The sequence below is a fragment of the Pempheris klunzingeri genome, chromosome 6, assembly GCF_042242105.1.
Source record: "Pempheris klunzingeri isolate RE-2024b chromosome 6, fPemKlu1.hap1, whole genome shotgun sequence".
NCBI lineage: Eukaryota > Metazoa > Chordata > Actinopteri > Acropomatiformes > Pempheridae > Pempheris > Pempheris klunzingeri.
Window position 1 is genome coordinate 19,438,003 of NC_092017.1, and position 14,346 is coordinate 19,452,348.

The following is a 14,346-nucleotide window of genomic DNA, read 5'->3' on the forward strand; positions in this document are numbered from 1 at the left end:
GGTCTGTCCAATTACTTTTGGTCCCTTAAAAAGGTGGAGGGCACATACAAAATGTGTTGTAATTCCTACACCGTTCACCTGATTTGGATGTAAATACCCTCAAATTAAAGCTGAACGTGTGCACTTAAAGGACATCTTGATTGTTCATTTCAAATCCATTGTGGTGGTGTACAGAGCCCAAATGCTGAAAACTGTGTCAATGTCCAAATATTTATGGACCTGACTATGAATGGCTGAATATAACAGTCACAGTCAACTTTCTGCAACTCATCTGGTAGGCAAAACCTCTTACACTGCCATTTATTTGTCGCTCCATTTATTTATAAATACAGAAGCTGTGGGTTACGTTCGAAAACACATTTAGCTGTTTATAGAATTTATCCAAAATGTGAAGCCTTTCAACATGGCTGTGACTGACAAAAAGTGCATTCCATCACGTAAAAGATTGTGGCCCATACTGCTGAGTCATCAGCTTTCTTTAGTGGTTAAAGCCACGGGGGCTTCCTCTGCATAAAGTCTTGATGAGTTTGTAGTGGTGATAATGTGGGAAGATTAAGAGCAGGAGCTGCAAGGAAACGACCAAATCCATCAACCACTGAAACTAAAGATCCAACCAACAAAATCCCCCTGTGCTACAGGCAGACAGAGTTTTATCTTAAAGGCATGAAGTTGTGACTTAAAAGACCCCAACTTCCTTCTGTGGTTAAAGTGTTGCCGTGTGTGTGTGTGTGTGTGTGTGTGGGGGGGTACAGTAATATCTGTAGGTAATATTAACAGTCTAAGATTTGGACTGATTGTGTAAAAACACAGACAAACAAAAACATAGTATCAGTAATGTAAGAATCAATATATAAATCTGGTTGCAAAAACAAAATTTGCAATATTCAAACAAAATAATGGGTCGCATTCCATTTCGTATTAGCAGAAGCTTATTTCCAGCTGAGTACTAGGTTTACTTAGCAGTGTTCTCTGGAGATGAGTAATTTTCTGATCCATGCGTAAACATTGAATTTGATGCAATCTGCTCATATCAACCAGAAACAGAAAGTCTCAGCTGTAATGTACATAGACTGCATTGGCAGAAATGTAAATAAATGTGAAAAATCTGTAACTGATTACATGTTGATGCTTTGAGGAGCAACCTGCTGGAACTGCTGGCTAAAACTTTCAGAGCCTCAGCTCTCCAGCTCTGTGTGCTCCATCTATCCAATATCTGGACCAGCCAATTCTTGACAGGACTGTAAGGATGCTTAAAGCTTGTCATGATGGTTTCTTACTCATGACATTAGAGGGAATATTTTGGTTATTCCTTCAGTTTTTCGGTAGGACTTTTGGGCCTTTGTTATTGAAGTAAAAGACTAAGTACTTTGACTATGCAACAAAAAATGCAAAGTTAATAGCAATGACTTTACACAGATGCTCTGGCTTAGGGGTCCCTGAGCTATTAGGCCCCTGGGCCTGGAGGCGTAAAGGCAAGGTCAGTAATCCACCCATAGTAACTAGTCTATCACAGTCCTGACTTGGACCCTTCACACTTACAATCACACCTACAGGAAATTTGGCATTGCAATGCATAATGTAAAATATAATGTGCAGAATAGGGATGCTCATAGAAATAGTTTTCTTGTCTTCTTTTCTGCTTAAGTACTGCGATTATTATCATGCAGCAATATCTATCTATCTTACATGAATTAATGTTTTGCTCATCTTAAAATGTTTTGACTTGAGTAATGCAGTCAGTGAAGATCAGTTGGTTGAGGAAGATAATTACAGCAACTGGAACATGAATGAAAGCTGCTTGTCAACATGTTGTGACCATTTCTTTCACTTATTGTCTGTGGGACATTGTTCCTGTGAAGCCAAATCCCTGTTGAATGATAATGTTATATTGTCTTTGTGTGCATTCATGCTATCCTGCCGATGTGAATTTCCTGTTTGGATGGTATGGTAAGGTAAAAGTAAGGTAAACCTGACTTGACTTGACTTTGAACGACACAAATAAAATTTTGTTAATTTGCACAGGGACGTCACCAAATTTCTCTGAGCCTGATATCTCACAACCTCTGCAGACAAAACTGAAACTATTTACATGTCTGAGTAGGTGGAAAAACATGGGGGTGTTTTTCTGATTCAGATGAAACAAAGCTCTCAGAAAAAACAGGTTACTACCATTGACTGAATAAGTAAAGCACAGCCTGTTCATCAAAGAGCACTTTAAACTTTCGCTTTAAAATGTAAAAAATCACTCCCAAGGCTGCTGTATGGCGATACGATTGCCCTCCGTGTGTAAAATTTCTGCAAAATGTCCTTTGAAATGCGAGGGAAAGTATCTGCTCTTCCTGAATTTACACACATCATGTGAGTGAGTCTGCACCACATGTCCATGAACCAGGCACGTCCTTCCGTTGCAGGAGGTGCCTGTAATACTGTAGGTAGATAAATCGGTGTTCATACAAGTTCCTGTCTACCAGTTTCCTCCTGTCAGACACACAAGCTGCTACTTTAGTTGAAAAAACAAACAGATTCAGCACACAAAGGCAACGAAGGCCAAAGACTTAAGGGCCTCGCCAGGCCTGCAAGCAACACAGCTCTTCTATCATGGTTGACAACATCGTCAGAAAGCTTCTCTGGTTAATTTTGATCGTCACAGTTCACATGGTGTTCAACGGTAAGCTGTCTTCTTCTGCTGGTTGATGTTTTACCCTCTAACATCTGAGGTTTTGTGGGTTTTCACTTGGTAGATGTTCTTTTTACTGCTTTCTTTTAACTTATTTTTCGCATTTCTTATTTGTTCTGTTGAATCAGAGTGCCATGTGTTATTATGCCGCTTATGATCTCTCAATTTCCCCACTGCTATTAATGTATTGTGACGTGACACATTTTTTCCTTCAGTAATTGTTTCTCTGAGGTTGTATGTTCTCAATTTGGCTTCAGTGTCGTTGTTTTCCTACTGCAAAAGGACATTAAAATGTGCTTAACAAATGTCAAGTACACTAATTTCTATCCTGATATCCTCCTTATAAAACTGATGAATGTTTATACTTGAGATGATAAAAGCATGGCCTTCAGGCAGCTTTGTAATATTGGGATTTTTTCACTGAGTTCACTGAGACGTGCATGTGAAATGAGTTCACACAAATAAATTGACTTTAGTTTATTCAGCAAAAAAACTTCTTCCTTTTTAAATAAAACCAGTTGTGTCTCATAATATTGACATCCCTGACATACATCCTCATATGCAGTGAAAACAGGTCGACAGGTTTTAGCTGATTACCATGAAAACTCTTTGCCATAGATCCGTCAGCTTTCTTGTCTATTTGAACCATTTTGTTTACATTTATTATATTTATTAGTATTATTACATTTGATACGTTTAATATATGAAGAAAAGGAAGTTTAATTGTGAATTCTACTGAAGTCAAAAACTGAGATGGCAGCTACTCACCCTAAGTCATGTTGGCTTCAGCAGGTGTTTAGCTTGGTTTTTGTTCTCCATTATGATTGAATTTTTGTTACTTCCTCAAATGGATTTGTGGAATAACAAATGTATGTAAAATTGGTATTTATAAGCTACAGAAAACAGCTTAAAACCAGTAATTTAGTTTTACCTTCAAGCTTCAGCTATTAGCGGCTATCTCACCACGCAGCTTTCCTTTGAAATAGCAGAGTGCAGTTGTAGCGGTTAGGTTGGTTTTTAGCCTGTTTTTTAGTTACAACATTTTGCCGTTATAGGGTAGAATAATCATTGCATCCTTACTTATGTCTCATCTCTTGTTTTGTCTCCATACAGGCCCCAGCCGAGCGGAGGTCACTGGGATCCTCGGCAGCAACATCACCCTTCAATTCACATTTAACATCAGCATCAAAGAAGACATGCATTTTGCAGTTTATATAACAAATGCAAAGATTGCTGAGTTTCCACATGGCAAAGCTGAAGGCATTTTTGATGTTTACCCTAAAAATACAACTGTATTTTACCACATTACAAACCTCACATTCAGTGACAGTGAATGTTACCAGGCCACTTTATTCACAACCTCAGGCTACGCCATAGAAAGTAGTAGAGTGCAGCTGATGGTCCGAGAGGGGAACAAAAGCAGCACAGGTAAGCTCAGACTCTATGATGGCATTAATATTGAAGGAGGACAGCTTGTCAGCCTATGCAGCATAAGAAGATAAAGACCCTTTGGTACTGTAAAGACATCTAGTTTTTATTGTGATTGGCAGATTTATATACATTAAAAATGAAAGGTTCTGAACTGAGTTTAGCCAATTTAGGAAATTTTTATTATTGATATTTGACCTTTCTCAGATAAGTAGCCATGTACTCCTTTGTTGTAGTTCACACAGTTACCAACTGACCACCATCATCACTTCTTATGTCAACAGAGACAGTAAGCTCTTCACAACAGTATGTTGTTTGATGATGTTAAAGTTTAAGGCTGGGAGTATTCTGTATTTTCGTTACTGTCAACCAATCAAATAAAAAGACCAGAACCATCAGGAAATTGATCCTGCCAACAAGTATTTCCTGTTTAACAAAATCTGATATAGTTCAATTACTTCTCTGTGCTATGGAGCTCAACAATGAGTGACACAGTTGCACTGGATGACATGCAGTATATTGAAATATCGATATATATATATATATATATATATATATATATATATATCGATATATATATATATATATATATATATATATATATATATATATATATATATATATATATATATATATATATATATATATATATATATAATTTGATATAGTATTGCCATAAAATAGTCCTGCTTATTCATTTGAAATATTGACTGTACAAGGTCTAAAAAGCAGAAATATTCAAAGGATAGATACCACAAACTGACAAATTGTCTCATATGATGACAAATTAACCCTATATAACCCTAATTGATGACTAATGTGTGTTAATCGGTGACTAATGTGTATTAATCGACGACTTACAATAGTTTCCCATAAATACATTGTTTGAGTGTCACTTGCCAGCAAGAGTAGAGTCATGCTATATACCTCTGTACCTAAATGCTAATGTCACACTGCTAACATGCTCACAGTGACAATGCTACCAGGATTAACATGTTCACTATCCTAGGCTAACGTGTTAGCATGCTATCCTTTGCCACTTCACTTCATTTCATCATTAGTTTGTCAGGTGTTTGGTTATGTCAGCCTCATGGTAGTGCTGCATGGTAGTGGGCCGACCAGCCAGCAAACCAATATTTCCACCCATAACTGCCGCACTTTCTCTTGGGCTCAAATCAGAGATGCTACTTGGCACTTCACTGTGGATTAGTGTCAGAGATGGTTAAAGGCTCACATGCCTGCTGCTAAGGGGGGCAGTCAAAAGAGTGTCTTGACAGTCTGTTTGGTATTTAATTAGAAGTGTTATTATACTGTGTGAATATAATTGTATAGGTACAGAAATTCAGTTGCAACAGCACCAGTGAAATAATTGTGCAGAGACATGAGTGTATATTTTCATAATTTCCTTTTAACTCCTACAGTTCCTCCGATGCAGACTGACACCCCAATACCTACAGACAGCGGTCTGTCTCACTTTGTCACTGTCCTTGTGGTTTCACCTGTAATGCTGCTGGCTGCTGTCCTTCCATGTTTGATCTGGTGTCTCGTGAGAAGCAAAGGTAACAATTTGTGCCATGTCTGCCATAACAATAATCCAGCATTCGTGGGGTTATTATCTTTTGTCTGTTGTCAGGTTGTGACTCCAAACATTCACTTACACTCAATGTTGGTTACTTGCAATGTAGCTAAAATAGGAACTGAAACTTATTTCCAGTCTACACAGTTTAATTATTAAAATACAAAGGAAATGTGAATCCAATATTGGATATAAGTAACGTTATCACTGGGGTTCATTTAAATAGTCTAGTGTTAAATTAAATCTGTTTATAGCTACAGTCAGTGGTATTTTATATATTTTTCTAAACAAATAAAGTGAAGGTGAGAAGAAAAATCATTATTACACTACCGTTCAAAAGTTTGGGGTCACCCAGACAATTTTGCGTTTTCCATGAAAAGTCACACTTTTATTTATCAAATGAGTTGCAAAATGAAAAGAAAATAGTCAAGACATTGACAAGGTTAGAAATAATGATTATTATTTGAAATAATAATTTTCTCCTTCAAACTTTGCTTTCGTCAAAGAATGATCCATTTGCAGCAATTACAGCATTGCAGACCTTTGGCATTCTAGCTGTTAATTTGTTGAGGTAATCTGGAGAAATTTCACCCCCAACGCTTCCAGAAGCCCCTCCCACAAGTTGGATTGGCTTGATGGGCACTTCTTGCGTACCATACGGTCAAGCTGCTCCCACAACAGCTCAATGGGGTTGAGATCTGGTGACTGCGCTGGCCACTCCATTACAGATAGAATACCAGCCGCCTGCTTCTTCCCTAAATAGTTCTTGCATAATTTGGAGGTGTGCTTTGGGTCATTGTCCTGTTGTAGGATGAAATTGGCTCCAATCAAGCGCTGTCCACAGGGTATGGCATGGCGTTGCAAAATGGAGTGATAGCCTTCCTTATTCAAAATCCCTTTTACCTTGTACAAATCTCCCACTTTACCAGCACCAAAGCAACCCCAGACCATCACATTACCTCCACCATGCTTGACAGATGGCGTCAGGCACTCTTCCAGCATCTTTTCAGTTGTTCTGCATCTCACAAATGTTCTTCTGTGTGATCCAAACACCTCAAACTTCGATTCGTCTGTCCATAACACTTTTTTCCAATCTTCCTCTGTCCAATGTCTGTGTTCTTTTGCCCATATTAATCTTTTCCTTTTATTGGCCAGTCTCAGATATGGCTTTTTCTTTGCCACTCTGCCCTGAAGGCCAGCATCCCGGAGTCGCCTCTTCACTGTAGACGTTGACACTGGTGTTTTGCGGGTACTATTTAATGAAGCTGCCAGTTGAGGACCTGTGAGGCGTCTATTTCTCAAACTAGAGACTCTAATGTACTTGTCTTCTTGCTCAGTTGTGCAACGGGGCCTCCCACTTCTCTTTCTACTCTGGTTGTGCTGTTCTCTGAAGGGAGTAGTACACACCGTTGTAGGAAATCTTCAGTTTCTTGGCAATTTCTCGCATGGAATAGCCTTCATTTCTAAGAACAAGAATAGACTGTTGAGTTTCACATGAAAATTCTCTTTTTCTGGCCATTTTTCTGGCCGTTTAATCGAACCCACAAATGTGATGCTCCAGATACTCAACTAGCTCAAAGGAAGGTCAGTTTTATAGCTTCTCTAACCAGCTAAACTGTTTTCAGCTGTGCTAACATAATTGCACAAGGGTTTTCTAATCATCCATTAGCCTTCTAACGCAATTAGCAAACACAATGTACCATTAGAACACTGGAGTGATGGTTGCTGGAAATGGGCCTCTATACACCTATGTAGACATTTGCAGCCTGAATAGTCATTTACCACAATAACAATGTATAGAGTGTATTTCTGATTAGTTTAATGTTATCTTCATTGAAAAAACAGTGCTTTTCTTTCAAAAATAAGGAAATTTCTAAGTGACCCCAAACTTTTGAACAGTAGTGTATGTGGAAAAAATGTGCAGTTGTGAGGTAAGATGCTCATAAATGCAAACCAGATTGCAGTTTCACATCCTTTTGATACGTGCAATGATTCATAGCTTTTGAAAAGAAGTCCTCCATCAGTGCATGCAAGTGTGACTGTGCCTACTATCACAGAGGGATGGGTGGAAAAAAATCACTTGCATTATTTGTTCACTATTACCAATGCACTTTCACTTCACAGATTAACCCCTCTGGCCTACTTCGAGTAGGAAGATTGCCTGTTTGAAATATTTTGACAGCCCCTTTGACCTGAGAAACCACACTAGATGATTTCCCGTATGTGTATACAAATGTAGGCTTTTGCTGACTGGGCGTTCCTGTATCATAGCATGCTAACCCGTTCCAACCATCCACAGATAGCACTGCTCAAACAGTGAACTATGAACAGCACAGCAAACTGGCAGATGGTGGAGATAAACGCCTCTGCACCTCCTCTCCACCACCAGATCATAAATGATAATACTTTCTTGAAACGTGTTTTTTTCTTTGAACTTGCACCAAAAATTAATAATAACATCAGATCCAATCAAACTATAATAGAATTTATAGGTTCTAGGTCAATATGATTTATTTTGACCCCTGTTAAGGCTTAATTTAATAATCAATTGTATACTGAGTGACACACACACACGCACACACACACACACGCACACGCACACACACACGACTCTTCTAATTAGTGGACGACCCGCTCAACCTCCACCCCTTTTTACCCTTTCAACTGTGAACGACTAATAAGGAACGACTGTCATGAACTAACGTGGTGCTTCATTCAATGTATTCATACACTGACTAAGAGGTGTATTGGTATTTTTCCTGATAGATAAAAGGATCGATGCAACTCTTATGTCTCTGTCACAAGACAACCTGCTTAGCGTAGCTCTGTCCAGCCTGAAGCTCACTTATTATTTTTTTGTTTAATTTCTTTAAAAACAAAAAACATAACACGACAATTTGGGGTTTTATGGTGCTTGAACTATTTACTTGCTGGACAAACTACAGCGTATCAATGCATCTGTGCAGCGTCTCCAGTTAAGTCATGGGCTGCCAGATATGGCTGCTGAATATAGGTATTAGCAAAGGTCTTTGTACGTGCATGACGACACCAAACCTGGCAAACACACTTTGATTACAAGACTGCAGGTGCAACATCAACCTTCTCTCATAACTCTCACAATGACATTGCATTAGTGTATTTGCTAAAATGTAAAATTATTAAACAGTTACACTAATATATTCATTTTCTGACCTTATAACAAAGCAAAGATGTTGATTAGTGATAAATTGAAATCATGTCTCTTGCAGTGATTTGCCTGACTGGCTGTGCTTTGCCTCTTATACAGACAAAGAACGACCACCACAACAAAGCCCTCATCCCACAGTACAAGTAAGAAAGCGCTCGTCTTTTCCCGCCTTTAAAGATATAAATGTCACAGTAAATATTTAAAACATCTGCAGAAATTCTTCAACCTGACTGTTGGTTGTCTTTGCAGGAAACAGTTGAGGCGTCCAACAATGCGTCTGCAGTGATCTACAGCGTCCTGGACTTTCCCAAGAGACCGCCAGTAGTTTTAGAGATTAATCCAAGTGATACAGAGTACGCTGCTGTCAGTTATCTCCCACAAAACAGACAAGTGTGACATACAACTGAATGTAAATCAGATGGTCTTTCCTGGTTTGAGTTAAGGTATGCAAGATGACATATATATATAATCTGAAATGTATTCTTATAAGTGTGATGAATGCTTTTTGTAAGTCTTTTTTGGTCTCCAAATTGAAATGTTGACAGTTCATGCGGCAAACCACAAGTCAACACGCATGACGTTACAGATCAACCTTTCGACTCTTTTTTGTTTTCTATTTGCTTAAGGGTTGGGCAAACCTTTAAATGGAAAGTCTGGTGAGATTCTATACTTTTGTTATTGTTAACATAAAAGCTCAAAACCAACAACAAATTAATCGTAATAAGAGGTCGTTCCTGTTAATCCAAAGTCTGATGTTTTATTCCTCTTATTCCACCGTACTGCTGCTGTTTGGTGTCGTCTCTCTGAGGCTGCATAACAGGGTCCCAGATGCAGCTGCTAATTCAGCAGACAATGAAACCTTGATGTGAAACTGCACTGTCTGCACGATTAGTACTTTTGAGTTCACATAGAGCCCCCAAAACGGCTTAAGTCCTGTTGCAGCGGGGCTCGTGGTAGCTTGTATGGGTTAATCTGCTTTAGCAGACAGTGGCTTCTATGGGTTTCCTGTGGAAAATCCATCATTTCTTGTCAATCTGAAATTCTATTAGTCATCTGACAATGGAAACAAAGAGGCATGTCAAGTACATCATAATCAGATACCAGAATGGATTACCTCCTAAACAAAGCCGGTAACACTGACTGGAGCATCAAATATATGTTAATGCGGCACCAAAAATAGTCCCCCACAAATGCACCATTTATTCTTGTTTGAGTAATATTCACTAAGAACAACAGTGTGCAGTTGTTTAAGTTAGAGACTTGTTAATATATATTGTAAAAATTAAACTATATATTTTTGACCTGTTCATAAACATTTATGTCTTCTTAGTATTGCAGACAGCAACAAGTCAGAAAGTACTGAGACAGACAAGCAATCTGATGGTTTTGGTCTTTTAATGGACTTGTTGATAATAAAACTATAGAATAAGACCAGCCTTATTCTTGATGTAAGAGTTAAAAGTTAAAGTTCCTGTAGCTAAAATGTATAAATATATTTCTGAGCGAACGATATCATTAGAGACCATTACTATACGAAGCTCACTGACATTTATTTCCTAAATGACATTCTGTCCACTTTTGCTGTAAGTTTCCTCTCCAGATTAAATGTAGACACCGGTGCTGAAATTTGCTATTGTGACATTTATGTCTTGTTTATTAATATTTTTATCTCCAGCAAGGAGGAGTGATGTCTTTACAAGCTCAGCTCAAGTTTCAGGTTTAGTAATATAATGTTGTCACCTTCTATTAAAATCAACAAAACTAAGAAACATTATGGAAATGAAACAGTCTTAGGAGATGGTGACATTTTATTTGTAGATTAGAGATATGTTACCATCTCAACAGTACTGTACTGTATTCACAGATCACAGTGGTGATTTTCCATTCACTGTATAGTGGCAGTTTAACGCTGTCACAGACCACAACAATCTGACACTATGTCACTGCCATTATTCGCAGCATGGCCTCTGAAGTTCTCTTTTGGCAGATACTTATACTCATACTGATGTTTTCATGCGTACTGTTGTTTCTCAGTGCCACATGTTGACAACACTGATGTTTGTTATTCATGTATTTTATAGAGTTAAACACAACACCCAACACATTTGTCCACCAGTGACCGACAAGCTGATGTTGGTTGTTAGTCAGGAAGGAAAATAACTAGCCAACTTAGTAATTGATGAGAATTTCTTTCTCTGCTCTTAAAAAACATCTTTTTGGTAAAATAGCAAGAGTGCCTTTTTTCCTGTCGGGTGTTATCATTTCACATACTACTGAACTGATTTTTCTTGAAATGCACATTATTTTAGAAATGAATGTCAAGCAATAAACTTTATTTTTTGTGACCTTTGTTCATCAGTGTTGGATGTGTGAGTCTCATGCAAGTAACAGAAAATATGCTTTGTTTTGATGGCAATAGCAAGGGAATTAGATAAAAACACATTGTGTGTGCTTCAAAAAGAAGAAGAAAAGTATTGCTGCACGCTCACACCGTTGAAACATGTAAACAAGAGTTTCAGTGTCAGAGTTCAGTTAAAGCTGCTTTCCAGGAAGATTTAATCACGCTGGCTGAGTTAAACTTCAAGCATGTAGAGTCACAGTTCCTTGATGCACAAATATTGCCAATCTGACCTGGTCTTACTAAACCTCTCCATATTTAAAGTTCATCCCTGATCCACTGTACTCACACTCTCATGCAGGAGCTAATTGAAGTGCATCAGTGTGGTTGGTTCCAAGTAAATCACATACAACCCCAATATAACCCCACCATTTCTTTCTCTGAGGCTGCGTACACGTTCACAGACGCAGGTGCTAGTTCAGCAGACAATGAAACCTTGACGTGAACGCTGCAATGTTTGCAAAATTAGTACTTTTGCAGTGTGGCTCATGGTGGCTTCTGTCTTTTCTGGTTGAGGTTTCAGACAACTCAACAAGACTTTCATTTCATGGTTAAACTGGATACGCAGCCCACGTAAGGAAACAGGAGAAAAGAGATAGCTGACTAAATGAGTAGCTAAGCTATTTTCTCTCACAACCCCCAACATGTAGGGGAGGTTTTCATCTGGAAAATTCATCAGTTTCCTTCAATTTGACAATCTCAGTCATTTGACGATGGAAACGAAAAAGAAGAGTCAAGTACAATTTACATAATCTTACGTACACCTAACAAAGCCACTGCAACACAGTTAGATATTACAGGAAAATTAAGTTAGCAGCTTCAGTCATCCCAATCATGAATGTGATCCCGATGCTATTGTAGAACGTTACATAAACATGAACCAAAATTAGCCGCGAGCCTTTCGCTAACGTTACGATTAGCAGGAAGGTAAACTATTAGCAACATTCACCCATCGCCTGCTTTCATGATAGATCTACATACACAACGTAGAGCAACTTTGTCTGCAGGACTTTCACCACTGAATCAGCCTTTCACTAGCATCTGAAGGGCCGTGCATGTTCATCAGTGTTTATACAAACAGTGATTGGCCAAAGTCTCCCATCACAGGCCACATTCTCTAATGTCTAGTCTACTAATTAATACTATTAAGACTATTTCAATTACAATATGCTGAAAGGTTATTATTTTTTTGTCCAATGACAGCAAAAATAAGCTAGCTTTAATGTTGTGAATTCTTGTTGTTGTGTACTGTAGTCATGTAATTGTGTTTTTATTCTGCATTGTTATATGTTGTATGATGTTAGGTTTAGATAGAGTTAGCTGTTTCCTGCCTAGGAACTGCAGATGTAAATTAGCTTATAGCCAACTCTAAGAAGCATTGAAGTCCCTAAAAAAACAAACATGAACAAGTGATAGGCACCTTGAAGAGAATCAACCCGAGTGAACTGTTGCTATTTCACACTTTTTTTCCCCCAGGTGAAAGTGGACTTTATCTTTAGATTGTGTGCGTGTATGCTGCTGTTGCAGTGTCGCAAGCAAATTACATGGCTGCACTTTGCACAACATAACACCCACCTCTACTGTATCAAGGTTTCTCATAAACAAACCAAACCTCACTTTTCCATAACTGTGCTATGAGCTGTTGCATCCTCTGACAACAATATTTAAATGATGAATGCAGACAGATAGTTGGTGAATTCATGCAATACTTCATCACATATTTATATAAGTTAACTGCATATTTTTCTCTTTTATACATTCAGTATTCATTGCCTCCCTTCATCTTTTGACCCCTCATATTGATCGCTGGAGGCCTTCAGGAGTCCCCAGTTCCATTGTGCAGCTTTCAGCCTTCTTATTTCTCCCTGTCTGCTTTGCCCCTTTGGACTTGGTTACCTGGTTTAAATGTCTGCTTATTGCAGAATCCAGTTTTTACTTCCAACACAACTTTGTTGTTACCTTATCCGTTTTCTCTCATCTGAGTCCACAACCCCTTTCACTGAGCTGTTATCTTTTCTACCCAATAAACAATAACCAAATCTGTTCAAGGTTGGTGATCCTGTACAGATTATTTGTACATTACATAGATTTCTAAATGTAAATTTTTATTTGCATGATATTATTATTATTAACTCAATTAGCCAAAGGCAGATACAAGATGGCACTAGAGTTGCAGCTCTATCAGTAGCTTTGAAGCCAAGTTATAACGTCTGTTAAAAGCTTCTCAACTCTGCAACCACTGACTCTGCATTATAGTGGTTGTATATTACAATACAATAATCCCTGCTTGTAGTCTGTCTAACACACCCTTGTTTGCTTGTTTAGTGGTTCTGCCAATGTGTGTATGTTTTATTTGTGACCTGTCAAGGACCTGCAGATGAAAATGAACTTTATGCCAATACATCCAATGGTAAAAGTTAGCCGATGTTTAATATTGTACATGGTCCCTTACAAATCAAATAAATCCATTGTTGCATGCATGCTTATTAACTGAAAGTGCTGAAAAAAAAGTTAAAAAAAAAAAAAAAAATGCTTTGTTTGTGGAAATAACATCTGGTTATGTGCTAATAATCACAAACCACAGGGCTGTTGGCCTGTTGGGTGATTTCCTCTCGACATCAGCAGAAACAAGAGCCAAAGTCAGCCAGTCAGTCAGAGAATATACCTCCTTCACAGCAAGCATTTTGACTTGTCACAACAGGAAAAGCACAGGTGAAGCTAATAACATAAATGATGCCTGTTTTCCAGTAATTAATGTAATTAACAATGTTATTAGTCAAATCTGTGTTTGATAAGTCAAAATGTCTGCCATAAAAACAGTCCAAGCTACTCCAAATTGGCTTTTAACTGTTAAGTCCCAGCCTGAACTCTGTCACAACACACACCACTCACAAGCTCACACCTGAAATAAAACAAAACAAGTAAGAAATACTTAGTTTGATGTGTGCATTGTAGTGATGTGACCTCCTAACAAATCACTTCTACTGGATGTCTGCCCAGGTTAGTGAACTTCCTCATGTTAGTGACGATGTGAGGGATTCTAGATAAAAAATAAAAGTAAATGACAACTTAATAGTTCC